General features: G+C 45.4%; 1 long non-coding RNA gene across 1 annotated transcript in view; it reads right to left on the reverse strand.

Annotated features, from left to right (window-relative positions):
- Positions 1–1,925, reverse strand: part of LOC144940712 (uncharacterized) — a 15,139-nt gene extending 13,214 nt beyond the window's left edge. The window contains exon 1 of the long non-coding RNA XR_013639162.1: positions 1,903–1,925. This is a non-coding gene — a long non-coding RNA (uncharacterized LOC144940712). The remainder of the gene's footprint in view (positions 1–1,902) is intronic.
- Positions 1,926–14,248: the final 12,323 nt, after the last annotated feature.

A 14,248-nucleotide genomic window follows, 5' to 3' on the forward strand; every position in this document is an offset into this window, starting at 1 on the left:
AATAACAAATAGTTCACTGCTTTAGCCCACCGGTGTGTTGAAGCGTGAAACCCCAACATTTACAATTTGAGTACTGCGACGTTTCGCTGGTAATTGCATCCAGCATCATCAGGCAATTCGCCAGAATGGTGAGGCTCTGCTCTGTCTCCCGTTCTTATATAGAGCAGCAGCAGGTGACGTCATCATTAACTCATTAACTCATCAGGTGCAACGATTTTGAGGGCGGGGGGGGGGTATTGTAATAAGCCCCCGGCAAGGTAAGTTATCCTTTTTAACCGGGTAAAAGGGTAAAGGTGTCGACATGCCAAGGGGTAAGGTAAAGGGTAGGGTAAAGGTAGCGCCAAGTTTTACCCGGTAAATACCTTGTTTACCGCTCGCTAAAAGCTCCGTGGCGCAGTCCGTGGCCTCCATTTAAAATTGGAATCATCGAGAGTATTCTATGTGAATAAAGCGCTCTACCTTGTAGCATTTACCTGTTATAAACCTTTTTCATGTGTAGTAGTACCCCAGTAATTACCCTGTAATCGGGTAATTTGTATGGGGCAAGGGTAAAAGGTAGGGTAAAGGTAGGCTCGTTGCTTTTGACCTTTTACCTTACCTTGCTAAAGGGTAAAAGGTAAGGGTAGAGTGATTGTATTGTGGTAAGCTAAACGGTAGGGTAAAGGTAGGCTCGTTGCTTTTAACATTTTACCTTACCTTGCCGAGGCCTACGCAGATGGCAGGGAAATGTTTCACAACTACAGTGCCAGCACCGTAGAGACAGGAGGAGGAGGGGGATCTTTGCATAGGATTAAGGATTTAAATTCGTACACTCAGAGAGTCGCTGCACGCATCTAGAACAGCAGAGGGCAGGCACGTTCCAGCATTGGCCACTTTGTGTGTCTGCTGTGCGATTGCACAGCGCGGAAGCCCATAATAGCAGTGGCAAAATATTTAATGCCGGTGATGGGCACCCGCTAGATCGACTCAGCCTTAAACGAGTCCCTGGTGCGGTGTGTAAACATCAGCATTGGGGAGACAGAGGCACGGGGAATGTCCTTGAAGCGATCAATTTTAAAAGGTTTGAATGCCTACTAATTATAAGTAAGACACTCTGTGATATAAGACGCAGTCTAAACATTTGTGACCGGTGTTAATAAAGTCATACAAATCTGACCGTGCCCACATACATTCACACAAACGATTACCAGATTATGAGACTCACCCTCCCCCCCAAAATTTTGCTTTAGAATTCAGGGGGGAGATGTGTTCTCGTAAACCGGAGAACGCTGTAGGCGTGTAACGACGGGTCGAAGCGTCGACACACAATAAGACCGTTACGCTCACGGAAACCCAACAACAATTGTTCCGAACGATCTTCCGGGAGACGGTTCTCCCTCCAAAGTGCCGCAAACCTTCCAGATTGCGAAACACGCAGTGCCGGAATAAGCGAGTGCAGGGCCTGTAGAATATGTTATAAAGGGGCCCTAAATAAAAAAAAAACACGCAAATATTAAAACACTAATTTTTTTTATTTGCATTGTAAAGTAATCGTATTTTTTTCCATTTGCTATACAGCCAGATAAAGCGACAAATCGCTAACCTTAAACACCCGGTCGTTCGTAAAAGTTGAAGGCGATATAGTACTATAGTAATAGAGCAAGTGCAGAATCACTGAACCGGAATTGATGGCTTGAAAGCATTTGGCGCGGGGCCCTTGAAAGTGCGGGACCCGTAGCATTTGTAGCTACTTTTGCTACGAGGATAATCCGGCACTGGAAACACGCTCTTCCCAGAGTCTGCTCTGTGTAGTTTGTAACCGTACATCGCACATTCTTGTGCTGTCCCGCTATCGTGGGACGTCGTATATCCGAATAACAACAACAACAAAAACCACGCAGAAATGTTTTCGGTGCGTCTTACTTTCGAGAGCGTCTTTCGATCGGGAGACGACGGTAATCTGCACACAAAGGAAGCGAATTAAAGTTGCAATAAAACTGACAAAGAAATCGCAAACTCAACCAAAACCATTGAACGTTCTTAAAATGCATTGGTACTGTTATTTTGCAATTCTGATGAGAAAATTTGAAACCCAAAGGCGAGCTTGTCTGCAGACCCAATCAGTTAAACAAGCACTTGCGGCGAGATTATTTTATTGTGAATGCCTCAATGGGGCACACTGAAGGAGTCGAGATGTTACGATGTAAACTCATCCAGCGGATGGGAGAGACACGTGGTGGCGGGCCAGGTATCTGAATCAGAGTGGGCTTACTGAACTCACACGACACCGCAGGTCAATCACGCGGTGTAACTAAACCACCTCTTCTTCTTGGTTCTTTCGGTAAAGTCACGTAGAAGGGAAATAATAAAGTACTAAAAATTAAACATAATAAAATAATTCTCACGACGTTTCGGCCACAACGCAAGCAGCCGTCCTCAGGTGAAGAACAGGTCTGTCGGAAAGACAGCGTCGTGAGAATGATTTTGTTTTATTTTTATTCTTTTATTATTTCCCTTCTACGTGACTTTACCGAAAGAACCAAGAAGATGAATCCGTGCAGTCACGAAAGCTTTAAATCGAAATTTAAACCACCTCTGTTAGACAGGGGAGTCTCACTGGGTCTCTATGAGTCTCTATGGCATCGGTCTGTGAGACAGGGGAGTCTCACTGTTCGCATTATTATCATTGCTTCCACCCCACTCTAACCATATGATCAGAATTGTCTCGCTCTAAGCCTCTTGTGTTCAGAAGTAATCCCTGGGCAACACCCCAGTCCATTAGCGGCCCTCCGCAGTCACAAGATCCCCCTCCCCACCCCACTGCACGACCATCATTAAGGAAACAACCAAACGGTGCCTAACCCTGACGCAAACCGGGGACAGCCCCAGAGCACGAGGGTTCAAGTCGCGGGTTTGGTGTTTTTATTATTACACGCTTTTATTTAACTCGGTTGTTGTTGTTGTTGTTGCATCCTCAAATCTTGCAACTCAATTCTAACCCACTTCCCAATGTGGTATCGACTGCAAATTGGTATACTTATGTCATACTGATGACAATACTATATTCTATCATTAAAAATACAATAAAATATTTTAAACCATCTTTTGTATATGTTATGTTTCAGCATGGGTCTAATTGTGACGCTCAACTGACGTTGGCTGTAAATCACCACGGGTCCCTTACGTTACGGCAAGCTTCGGGGCCACTTCCTGGAGTCGTGGAGTTCTGCCATTACTCGTACGGTACATTTCATTAAAGCGTGCTTCAAAAAAAGTATTTTTTAATATTACTTATTATTTGTTTTGGGGCTGCGCCGCAGAAACTCCAATTTAAAACAGTGATCGCGTTGGCACAGAGGCGCGCCTTCTCCTTGTGGCACTCCCTACACCTTCCGCGCACCGGGCCAGACGGAGGAGGAGGGTTTTAAACCTCAAGGGCACAGATTATCGGCACAAAGGAGAGCGAGCACACACGCGGAGGGCCCGCTGTTTATCTTTATCGGGCCCACTGGGTTGTTGCTGATGGACGTCATCGATGTTTGCGGTCACCGAGGTCACGTGGTGGTGCTGGTGACAGTCTGCAGGCGAAAGTGCACGGCGATGATGGCGATGATGGCGAGCAATTAGTGCGGCGCCCTTCGCAGAACTACAGCCGTGAATGTTCAATCAGGCGGGGCGAAACCCCGAGGGCGTCGACGGCCAAGTTCCACCGCGGCGGAGTTTTCACGTTCGGAGCCCCATCGTGGGGGTCAGGCCGTTCGCGACGCGAGCACAGGAGCCGACTCACAGCGAACACCGCGCGGAGTGATTTGCCGCGTTAATCGCCGCGTTATTTAGGCGCCGTCCATAAATGACGTCACGCACCTGGGGGTGGGGGTTCAGATATTTGTGACGATGTGTGACGAGGGGGGGGGGGTGTTTGAGAAATGTGACGTCACATCAAAATGCGCAACTTTAAATAAATATGGACAACACGTTCTACTTAATGAAATAGACTTTTTGATAAATGTTTCTCCTACAACATCAGAGTGCAGCGAAACATTAAATACGCACTACAATGACAATAGTTTAAAGCGATTTGAAGCATGTTTGATTTTGAGCCTCGACCCAATTGGTGCTCGATCAGAGGACGCCAAAAGGCGTACAGCTGTACATATATTATCACAGTGCTATATACAGCAGTGCTGTACAATGCTCCAATGCCTTCACCAATCCCCAATGACCAGCACGGCGAGGTATGGTCAAATAACCCCGATGACCCACACGGTGTGAGGAGGCGCTGTTAATGTGTAGTTCAATTTACCCTTGGATACTGGGTAATTTATACATTTTTAAAAAGACCCCATGACATCACTGACAAAAGCAGGTCATTGTGTTTTCGTGCAGTACCCCCCAAATTCACAATAAGTCAAAGTCAATTGCAGCGAAGTGTCATATAAAACAAGCAACTGCAGTGTGCCTCTGTAAATACAGCATGAACTCCTTGAATATTCATTATAAATACAAATTCTGTCTCACCTGACGATAAAAATACAAAATCATTTCACGCAAAGGTAAAAAAAATGCCATGCCTGTCCGCGGATCACGTAAGTCGCGAGTGATTCCAGGACCGGTTCCTGGGAAACCGCCCTTCTTTCACCAACCCTGCACCGACTGGCGTGCGTGACAACATTTCGGTGACACAACCCCGATTGCTGCCACGGTAATGGGAGGCGTTTCCACGGCAGTGAACTGGCAAAGGGATGTGAATTACTTCTATACAGTTGCAGCAAAGCAGAGGAGGAGGAGGAATCCTCTCCTATCCCAGCAGAGAGAACAAGGGACAATGTGGGTCCTGGGTTTGTAAGCCGTGTGATTTGTTTTCGGATCGCCGGTGCAATCGCATCACAAGTTCACCCTTTGTTATATAAATTTCTAAATGAGCATTGGCAACTGGCGTTGCTTTATACAATCTACGACTGCGGTCTTCCGATGTAAACATATCACATGCGCACCATCGCACCCACCTGAAGAAGACACGATTTACTCTTCGCAACGATTTAAGTAGAAAAAAAACTGTTAAGATCTGCACTAAAAAATATATATATATCGATGGATACGACAACGAGCACGTGGCAATCTACACGCACAGTGCCGTCCATTCATGAGGGCACTGCACCTTCTTCTTCTGCCTGACCCTCAGAATTCTTGCCTCATCCCCACTGCATATCTCACACTCAGGTACCACATAGCTGCCCTTTCCCGAAATCAATCAGATTCAATAGACATTTTTTTTTGTTCACAGATGTCCAGTAGGGGCAGGTCAGAAGGTTACAACAACAAACAACACCAAAAAACACGATCGGATTGCAAAGTAGAGTAAAGGTAAACAAATCACTTGACACGTATACAACTTAACTATTATTTTTATCTTACCAGGTAAGGCCCACTAAGCTGTTACCTTCTTTTTCAGAAGGGACTTGGCCACAAATTGCATTTATTCCCCCCATTGATAGAACTGTATGGCCTGAAACCCAGCCCTCAAAGTCACTTTCTGCCACCCTGCTGCTGCCATCCATGTGTAGACGTAAGCGACATGAGGAATCGCCGTGTGAGAATAAGACGCCACCTCCAATTGACCACCGCAAAACTGCTTTCTGAAGACGCAGAACGCGTCTTCAGAAAGGGGGATTGGTTGGTGGTCTATGGTCTAGAACAGGGGTCGGCAACCTACGGCTCCGGAGCCGCATGCGGCTCTTTACGGGCTGCTTCTTGACAATATGTACGCGAGTACAGTATATGTACTCAGATGCATTGCGGCTCTTGAAATACTGAATTTTGTACCGAATTGGAAAGAAATGGCTCTTCTTGTTATTTTGGTTGCCGACCCCTGGTCTAGAATAAGCGACGGAGGTGGCAGCCATGAATTTCAATGCCTCCGTCTGAGTGGGTACGTCCACCCTGGGAGACGGAGCGATCAAATGAGCCCCGTGTGCAGGCGCCGAGTGGATTGCTACATCGCGGGATCGTGGGAAGACGTCAGCGGCCGGGGGGGGGGGGGGGCGGGTGATGCGTGTCTTCATCCAGCAGTGGATTGATCATGGCTGATGATGACGACGACGATGATAACGATGATATCGATGCCATACCTTAGCATGACAAGAAATGACTGTCCTTCCAATAGTTACCCGATTGGTCTGAGTCTCCACAACCAACAAAAGGTTGAAAGCCTCCCCCCCCCCATCCCCGCCCTACCCTCCAGCCCCCCACCCCACCAGCACCGGGCAGCATTGAAGGGGAAAGATTGAGGCCCTGAAACCTCCGCCCCGGTTTAATAACCTGTCGTAATCTGGCACAGCAAATCATTTCAGGCTTAAAGTATTTCAGAGTTTTGCAGTGGTTTTTTTTTATTCCACGCAGAGCTAGGAATTACCGCCAGCAAGGCTGGAATGCCCTTGTTTAACATTGTGACCAAGAAGGCATTGCCATATGTGTTTCTTAGTAAGTTGTTTTAGAGTTTTACACGTGAAACCAAATACAACATTTAAGCCATTGGGGCAGTTCTATTGAATTATAATAATATTATTATTGCTGCTATAAATGATGCTATTTAGACGCTCGTTATGTCACTTGTATGAAACAGATGTTAAGGTATGTATAATGGACGAGGGTTGTAATGATTATATTGACGATTGAGGTCCTGTATTAATGTTATGTTTAAGCTGACAGAGAATATGTAAACTACAGAGTTTTGCCTTTTTCCAACTCGGCTTCTGTTCAGACCACACACTGGTAGCTTCTATTGTATATGTCACACATATTTCTCTTTTTTACTGTGGCATTTCCCTTGATTCGCGTACAGTACCACTGAATAAACCCTTTTTGTTAAGACCTTGAAAAATGCTCACCCTTCACCATATGTTTAAATAATGCACACCATACACCACGCTGGAATGCTATTAATGAGTTTATAAGGCATCTGATTTTCCATAGGATCAGCAATCTAAGAGACTGGTTTAAACATTACAACAAAAACCTTTGTAGTGGCAGATTTTTTTTCTTCCACCAGGATGTAAAAAAAACCCAGAGCAAGAGCTAAAATGAAAACATACGACCATGCATTGGCAATTGTTACTAAGAGCAACGCAGGCCTGGTTAGGAGATTTAACAGAGTAAGCTAACTTTTTTTAGGAATGTGCTCCAGATATTCTGATGTGATCAGACGCAACTATCGATAAGGCCTCGATATGAAATATTGGATGATCCAAACAAAAACATGTCTTTGGATTTTTCCAAAAAAGTGAAGTGATATCACTTCCATTGTTTCCCCCCCTACTAAAGATAGTGAACCCGAAGACACGGTGAATATATGATGTAAAGTAAACCAATAGCAAATCAGAAAAAGATCCGACATTTTACCAAAAAATCCGATATTTTTAAATTCGACAAATGTCTTTTTTTAAACCTTTATATTAAGTTCACTTGCTTGCTTGCGTGCTTACGACCGTGCAAATCTTTCAGTCGTTTTTTAACCCACTTTTCGTGATCCAATCGAGCTGACATTTTGCACACAGACTCGTTGTGCGTGACAATTTCTTTTCGTGAAAATGTTTTCGAAAATTTTATACTTTTTAGGATAAAATTTTTTTTATATTTAATTACCAATTGCTTAATGGTGGCAGGCAATCATCTGACCCATAGGTGGCAGCCATCTCAAGCCAGAGGACGAGAGGACTCTAGCCGCCCGTTTCAAAGACCAATGTGGGCTGGGTTGTGGCCCATTGAACACGTACTGTAATTTAAAGGATCTATAGTGAAAAACTTTGTTTTTACGGGTTAATTTTTTTTATTATGATAATAGCCAAGTGTCGCAGTATTTTATACTTTTCGAGGATCCGATGAATGTGCACGTGTATAGAAAATCGTGGGGGGTAAAATATTATACACGTAAAAACAGCTTGCTCATTTGGTTGGTTAGCTTATAAAGTTTCCATATCTGCCCCCCCCCCTAAGGTCGACATGCACGCGATGGGAGAAGACTAATGGGTCTCGATGACTTCAATTTCAAATTGGAACGACTAAGGAGTTAAATTTCTATTCAAAGCTTTAGTGACTGCAGGGATTCATCGTCTTGGTTCTTTCGGTAAAGTCACGTAGAATGGAAATAATAAAATAATAAAAATAATAAAACATAATAAAATAATATAATATAATTTTATAATGTTTTATTTTTTATAACTTTGTTATTTCCATTCTACGTGACTTTACCGAAAGAACCAAGAAGACTAAGGAGTTATTCCATGAATGAGCTATTTAATGTATGCGCATACAGCGGAATTAGTAAATATATATTGCCATGTATCTTCTTGGTTCTTTCGGTAAAGTCACGTAGAAGGGAAATAATAGAATAATAAAAATAAAACATAATAAAATACAATTCTCACGACGTTTCGGCCACAACGCAAGCAGCCGTCCTCAGACGCTATCTGAAATTCAGACGCTGTCTTTCCGATAGACCTGTTCTTCGTCTGAATTTCAGAAGCTGTCTTTCCGACAGACCTGTTCTTCACCTGAGGACGGCTGCTTGCGTTGTGGCCGAAACGTCGTGAGAATTGTATTTTATTATGTTTAATTTTATTATTTTATTATTTCCCTTCTACGTGACTTTACCGAAAGAACCAAGAAGATGAATCCCTGCAGTCACGAAAGCTTTAAATCGAAAAATATTGCCATGTAGTTTTATTTTTCAGATAACGGGGCGAGGTGTGGGGGGGGGGGGGACACGCTATTACAGTTAACAGCTATTTCATGTTCGGTTGAAAAACACGAGCACTGAAACTCACGCATTTTATTCAAATGCCGCGCCAGGAGGTCGAATCAAAGCGGCGACCTCTGCGGTGTGTTGACCATCACGCCGCGGTAACATCTGTACAGGGAATTACTCAAGGCTGCCATATGAAACTAAATTAAACACATTTTTTAAGGCCCATTGAGCTATACAGCTCTTCTTCAGAAGCGACCTGGTCACAAATGATAGCTCAACGCAGTGGCTTATCGCGTGGAAATGTAACGCATGTTGATATTAAATGTGGAGGGAAAAAGCGGAGGACCCGGGCAAATAATCCAAGCGACCACGGGGAGAGAAAGACACGCAAAGTCCAAACAGACAACAGGCTTGCGGGTCAGGATCAAACCCACAACCTCCTGCATACCAGGCGAGGTAGTCAACATCTCGCCACCGCGGCGCCCGTTTAGTCTGAGCCTCAGCAAACAAACACACACTGGCCCAGTGCCTGTCACCAGACCCAGAGACACATTCTGTAAACAAGGCAGTGGAGGCAGGGGCCTCTATCCAAAACAAAGTCCCACGTGCGCATTCCTTTGGCAATCGGGGTTCAGTTAGCAGGATGCATTGAGCTGTCCGACAAGGGGCACAAAGAGGGCCGAGATGAGAATCGGTGGTGTTATTGGAGACAGCATGCTATTGTTGGTTACCATTATCGCCGCAGATTCACCAAAACTATTTGCGGTACACCTGGTCTGCACACCTGGTCATTAATTTTGGTTTAGGGGGCTTCTGAACAATAGCGCACATCTCATAACTCAATGTTGAATGTCCACACCGTGGAGATGTTGGCTTTGATTGATGATGATGATGATCATCAGAAATTGTTTATCCAGGGCTCGATGAAGGCCTCCCCACATTGTAGCCATCTCATACGGAACTTTGATGCCCATCTCGCTCCTGCGCATCAGCTTACGGCATCGCCCCGCATCTGCTTGTTCGCTCATTTGGATGCCCTTCCGACCCAAATCTCATCCATCGGCCATCATCCCTTCCAGCAAAAAAAAAATTGTCTTAACCCGAGCAACACTTCTTTTTTTTAACAATCAACATGAGATCTCTCATTTATGTTCGTTCTTTGATCTCCGTGCTCCTCTTTTCTATCTCTGAACGCAATCCCATCTTCGCGTACTTTGCAGCTTTTGTTCCACGGGCTTTTTTTTGTGTGTGTGTCAGAGTCGTGTTTCCGATCTGTATCTCAGGGTCAGGTAATATGCACTGATTGGAAACTTTCTTACTCTGGGCACAATGGCACGTTGTTTTCGTGATTAACTTCAATTGTCCGAAAGCATTCCCATCCTGATAATTGGTTTTTTACCCTTCTATCTGGCAACAAAACTGACACCTTTTTACAAGGAGTCATGTTTGCATAGACCACAATACCTGCAGTCATAATGCAAACAAAAAACATAATGTGCACTGTCCTTGAAGTTGATTGGTCCACACCCGAGACAGCTTTCCTTAGAGCCTAGTCTCACATGGGTTGGACCAGATGACGCCAAAAGGCGCCTTTTGGCGTCATCTGGTCCAACCCATGTGAGACTAGTTATGTTTTTTGTTTGCATCATGACTGCAGGTATTGTGGTCTATGCAAACATGACTCCTTGTAAACAGGTGTCAGTTTTGTTGCCAGATAGAAGGGTAAAAAACCAATTATCATATTTTTACTGGCAAATGAGGTTCCCATGGTGTAAATGCATTCCCATCCTGTTTTTTTTGCTCACCTCTTCATTCCATCAATTTGATCCTGGCCCTGCGGTTGTTTGCCTCCAATAATAATTTCCTCTTTGTAACAGTGAACTTGTCATTTAAGACTTAAGTTTTTTTTATCGCTCTCTCTCTCTCGTATTTTTCTTTAACTCCCCTTTTTTGCAATCGTTTCCCAAAGTTCATTTCCAGATGGGTTGTTATTGGCATGTGCTTTCAAAGTTCTGAGAATTTTTGCAGTTTTCTTTTCGCCACCGACCAAGTAAGAGCCGGTGTTGATTACAATAATAAACATTTGTTTTGGCTTCGTGTGACACCAGAGGGCTGACGCGCGCACGTCATAGTGCAGAGCTTGCCACTGCAATCTTGCTGGACTCAAGCCGAGAGTGGCCACCCACATGTAGCGCCGTACATATTGGAGTTATGGACTTTTTGAAATGCAGATTGAAACCTCATTTCTTTTAAACTGCTTTTTTAAGTTGAGTTCGTTGTCCTTCCCCCGCACCTCCGATTAGCACGGTGGGCTACGTACGGTGCGAAAGAAGTCCAACATACAGTACGTATATGGCACCTCGAGAATTGGGTCGGCGATTAGCGTACTCGAGCTATAGACCTGGCTACCCGAGTTCCATTTCCAGACACAGCTAACATCGATGGTAAGCGATATCAGAACATAACCAGTTCTGCCCCCCTCCACTACCCCCATTTCACCAACTTGCACTGACCAGAGTGGTGAAGTATGGTCGAATCCCCATGATCGACGCACAAGAGGTAAGCCCTCCATCTATCGGTGAAATTGACAGAGGGCTGCAAATGAAATAAATACAACTGTGAATCCTCACTTAAAACTGTAAGAGGTCAGCAATGCAAATAATACCGCCTATCAAGAGGTCTACTTGTGCATTAAACATGACCGCACCTCCGGCCAGCACGGTTGGCTACGTACGGTGCGAAAGAAGTTCAACATACACACATACACGACCCGCTTATCACTCTCTGCCTTTTTCGTTTCCACTACCACCACCTTCTTCTTCTAGTTTTGTCCACATAAACAGCCGCTAGCTAAATAGTTAACTGGAAATTCCCGGTATCGTTTTAAACGTGCAGTGTTTTTTGTATGAGTAACACACTTTTCACAAGGATGGCTGCGTGGCTACGGGAGGCCAATCCTGTTGCTCGTCGACTACCCAAGACAAAAAGGATGATGATTCGCACGTATAGGAAGGACCCTTGCCTGCGTGCATCTATGTTAAACTTCTTTCGCGCCGTACATAGCCAACCATGCTAATCGGAGGCGCTTAAAATGACTCAGCTCCTCAAAAGCGCCTTACATCATCATCATCACATCTCAATTCAACAATTCCTGCAATGCCCCTGCTGTTCTCTGTTCAGTGGCAGCTGTCCCTGTGCAGTTCAAGGGTGCACGCGGCAGCTGCAGCCGTGCAAATGGGTAAAATGACATCAGGGCACCACTTTGTAAACGGTGCCCTTTGCTGTTCGTGATGTGCACCACCTGCGCTGTGACATGCAGGCCAGGTCTGATGGTGCGCAGGTGGATTAAGTGAGTTTGCAGAGCGCGGAAAAAACACATTGGACAGGTATGAGATGCGCGGCGGCGATTGTGTGCACAAAGATCACAAAGTCCACGTCCGGACTGAAATGATCCTATCCGAGTTTTGGAAGTCATCCCCCGTGCCACAGATGTGGCCGATACAAAGGAAGTGTTCGCGTGCTATGTTGTATTTTCTATCAAATATCTATACTTTTTTTTCTGCCAGGTGACAATCCACTCCTGGATAACGGTTAAAAAAGGTTCATATTCTTGGTTCTTTCGGTAAAGTGTTTACGTAGAAGGGAAATAATAAAATAATAAAAATAAAACATAATAAAATACAATTCTCACGACGTATCGGCCACAACGCAAGCAGCCGTCCTCAGGTGAAGAAACAGAGCTGTCGGAACACTGCTAAGCTTGGCAGCGTATTTTAAGCTGGGTGGGAGGAGGAGAGAGCCTTGACAAAGGAGTTTGCATACTACCGAAAGAACCAATAATATGAATCCCTGCAGTCACGAAAGCTTTCAATCGAAATTTAATAAAGGTTAATTGTGGAAAAGTCAACAGTGGTTGTCCTCAGTATAAACTCACCCCCATCATCAAAATGAGTCATGTCCAACGCTGACTCAGACCTGTGAACGGATGAGCAACGGATCTGCCCCTCTTGAGTCACGTTAGCTGCAGTGCTGCCTGCAAAGGTTTAAGGTGCAGCCCTGCAATTGCTTGCTCACACCGCTGCTGGCTGAAAGGCCTCCACTAGAGGGTGCTCGAGAGAACCCCGCTGGCAGGCATTTGACCTCCGGTCATCCACGCAGCGGCTTTTTGGCTGACCATCGAAAAAATGCGGTGGTTCACTGCATCGCGCGGCGCTTTCAGATGCGCTTCTGCGGCCGTCTGGAACGCTCTTCCTTCCGATAACAGGACGCCGCTTATGCACTTCGAAATCGTCTAGATTCAAAACTCATTTCTTTAGAACTGCTATTCGCGTTAAGTTTGGTGTCCTTCACCCGCACCTCCGATGAGCACGGTTGGCTACGTACGGTGCGAAAGAAGCTCAACGTCGAGTACATACATGCCAAGCACACTCGGCCACCGTGGGCGTGCGCGCCAATACGAGAGGCCGGGCGCGAGTCGCGCTCCTCCGTAGCCACGTGTGCACACAGCGAGCATCCACGTGACCCCCATTCTCGGCGCAAGACTCAGCAGCGCGTGCTGGATTAGGGCTAATCTCGAAGCCCCCCATGAAGCTTGCCTTTGTGCTGAGATGGGCAGAGAGACAGTCGCCACTACCTCATTATATTGAGCGCCGGGGGATAAAGCCCTGTCTATATTCAGCGCCTTTGCTCACAGCCGCCGATTTTGATCTCTCTTAAACGCGACGTGCCTCGCTCGCTTTGTTTGGCGACGATGTCGCGACATGGAAATAGCCACGGAGATGGAAGGGTAGCCTTCAACCCGGTGACGTTCCGATATGCTAAACATATCCATTCGGCCTAATTTGGCTGTCACTTGGATGTAGATATGGCAATTGTATTTGACACTTAGGATCTTGAATGATACCGGCACACAATGCACAGCTATTTAGCCTGTGCTCAACATGATATGCCGAGTAAAGGGCGCCAAAGTGGCGAGATGTTAACTCCCTCGCCTGGTATGCAAAAGTTCGTGGGTTCGATCCCAACCCAGACGCCTGTATATTTGGAGATTTCAATGTCTCTCTCCCCTTGCTCGCGTGGATTCTTCACCGGGTCATTCGGTTTTTTTTCCTTCACATTTAGAAACGTGCGTTTAGAGTATTTTGGCTGCCGTAAATTTCCACACGACAAGCCACTTCGTCGGGCCATCATTTGTGGCCAGGTCACTTCTGAAAAAGGACTCCAGAGCTCAGTGGGCCTTACCTGGTAAAATACAAAATAGTAAAATAATAAAAACATTGTTTATAGTTTTATGAGGTTGTAACTGCGAGCGTGTGGCAGAGTTAACATATGTGAGCACTGTTGTACTATACGCTATAACCGCACTGTATTACCAACCCCCATGAACTAACGTGGTGAAGTATGGTCCCCATGGTCGAGGCCTTATCCCGCAGTGGCAAAGTTGCTACTGAAAAAGAGCTACATAGCTCAGTGGAACTTACCTGGTAACATAACATGTAGCTTAGTTTAGTTTAATATCGCACATCT

The sequence above is a fragment of the Lampetra fluviatilis genome, chromosome 23 (genome assembly GCF_964198595.1).
Source record: "Lampetra fluviatilis chromosome 23, kcLamFluv1.1, whole genome shotgun sequence".
Classification (NCBI taxonomy): domain Eukaryota; kingdom Metazoa; phylum Chordata; class Hyperoartia; order Petromyzontiformes; family Petromyzontidae; genus Lampetra; species Lampetra fluviatilis.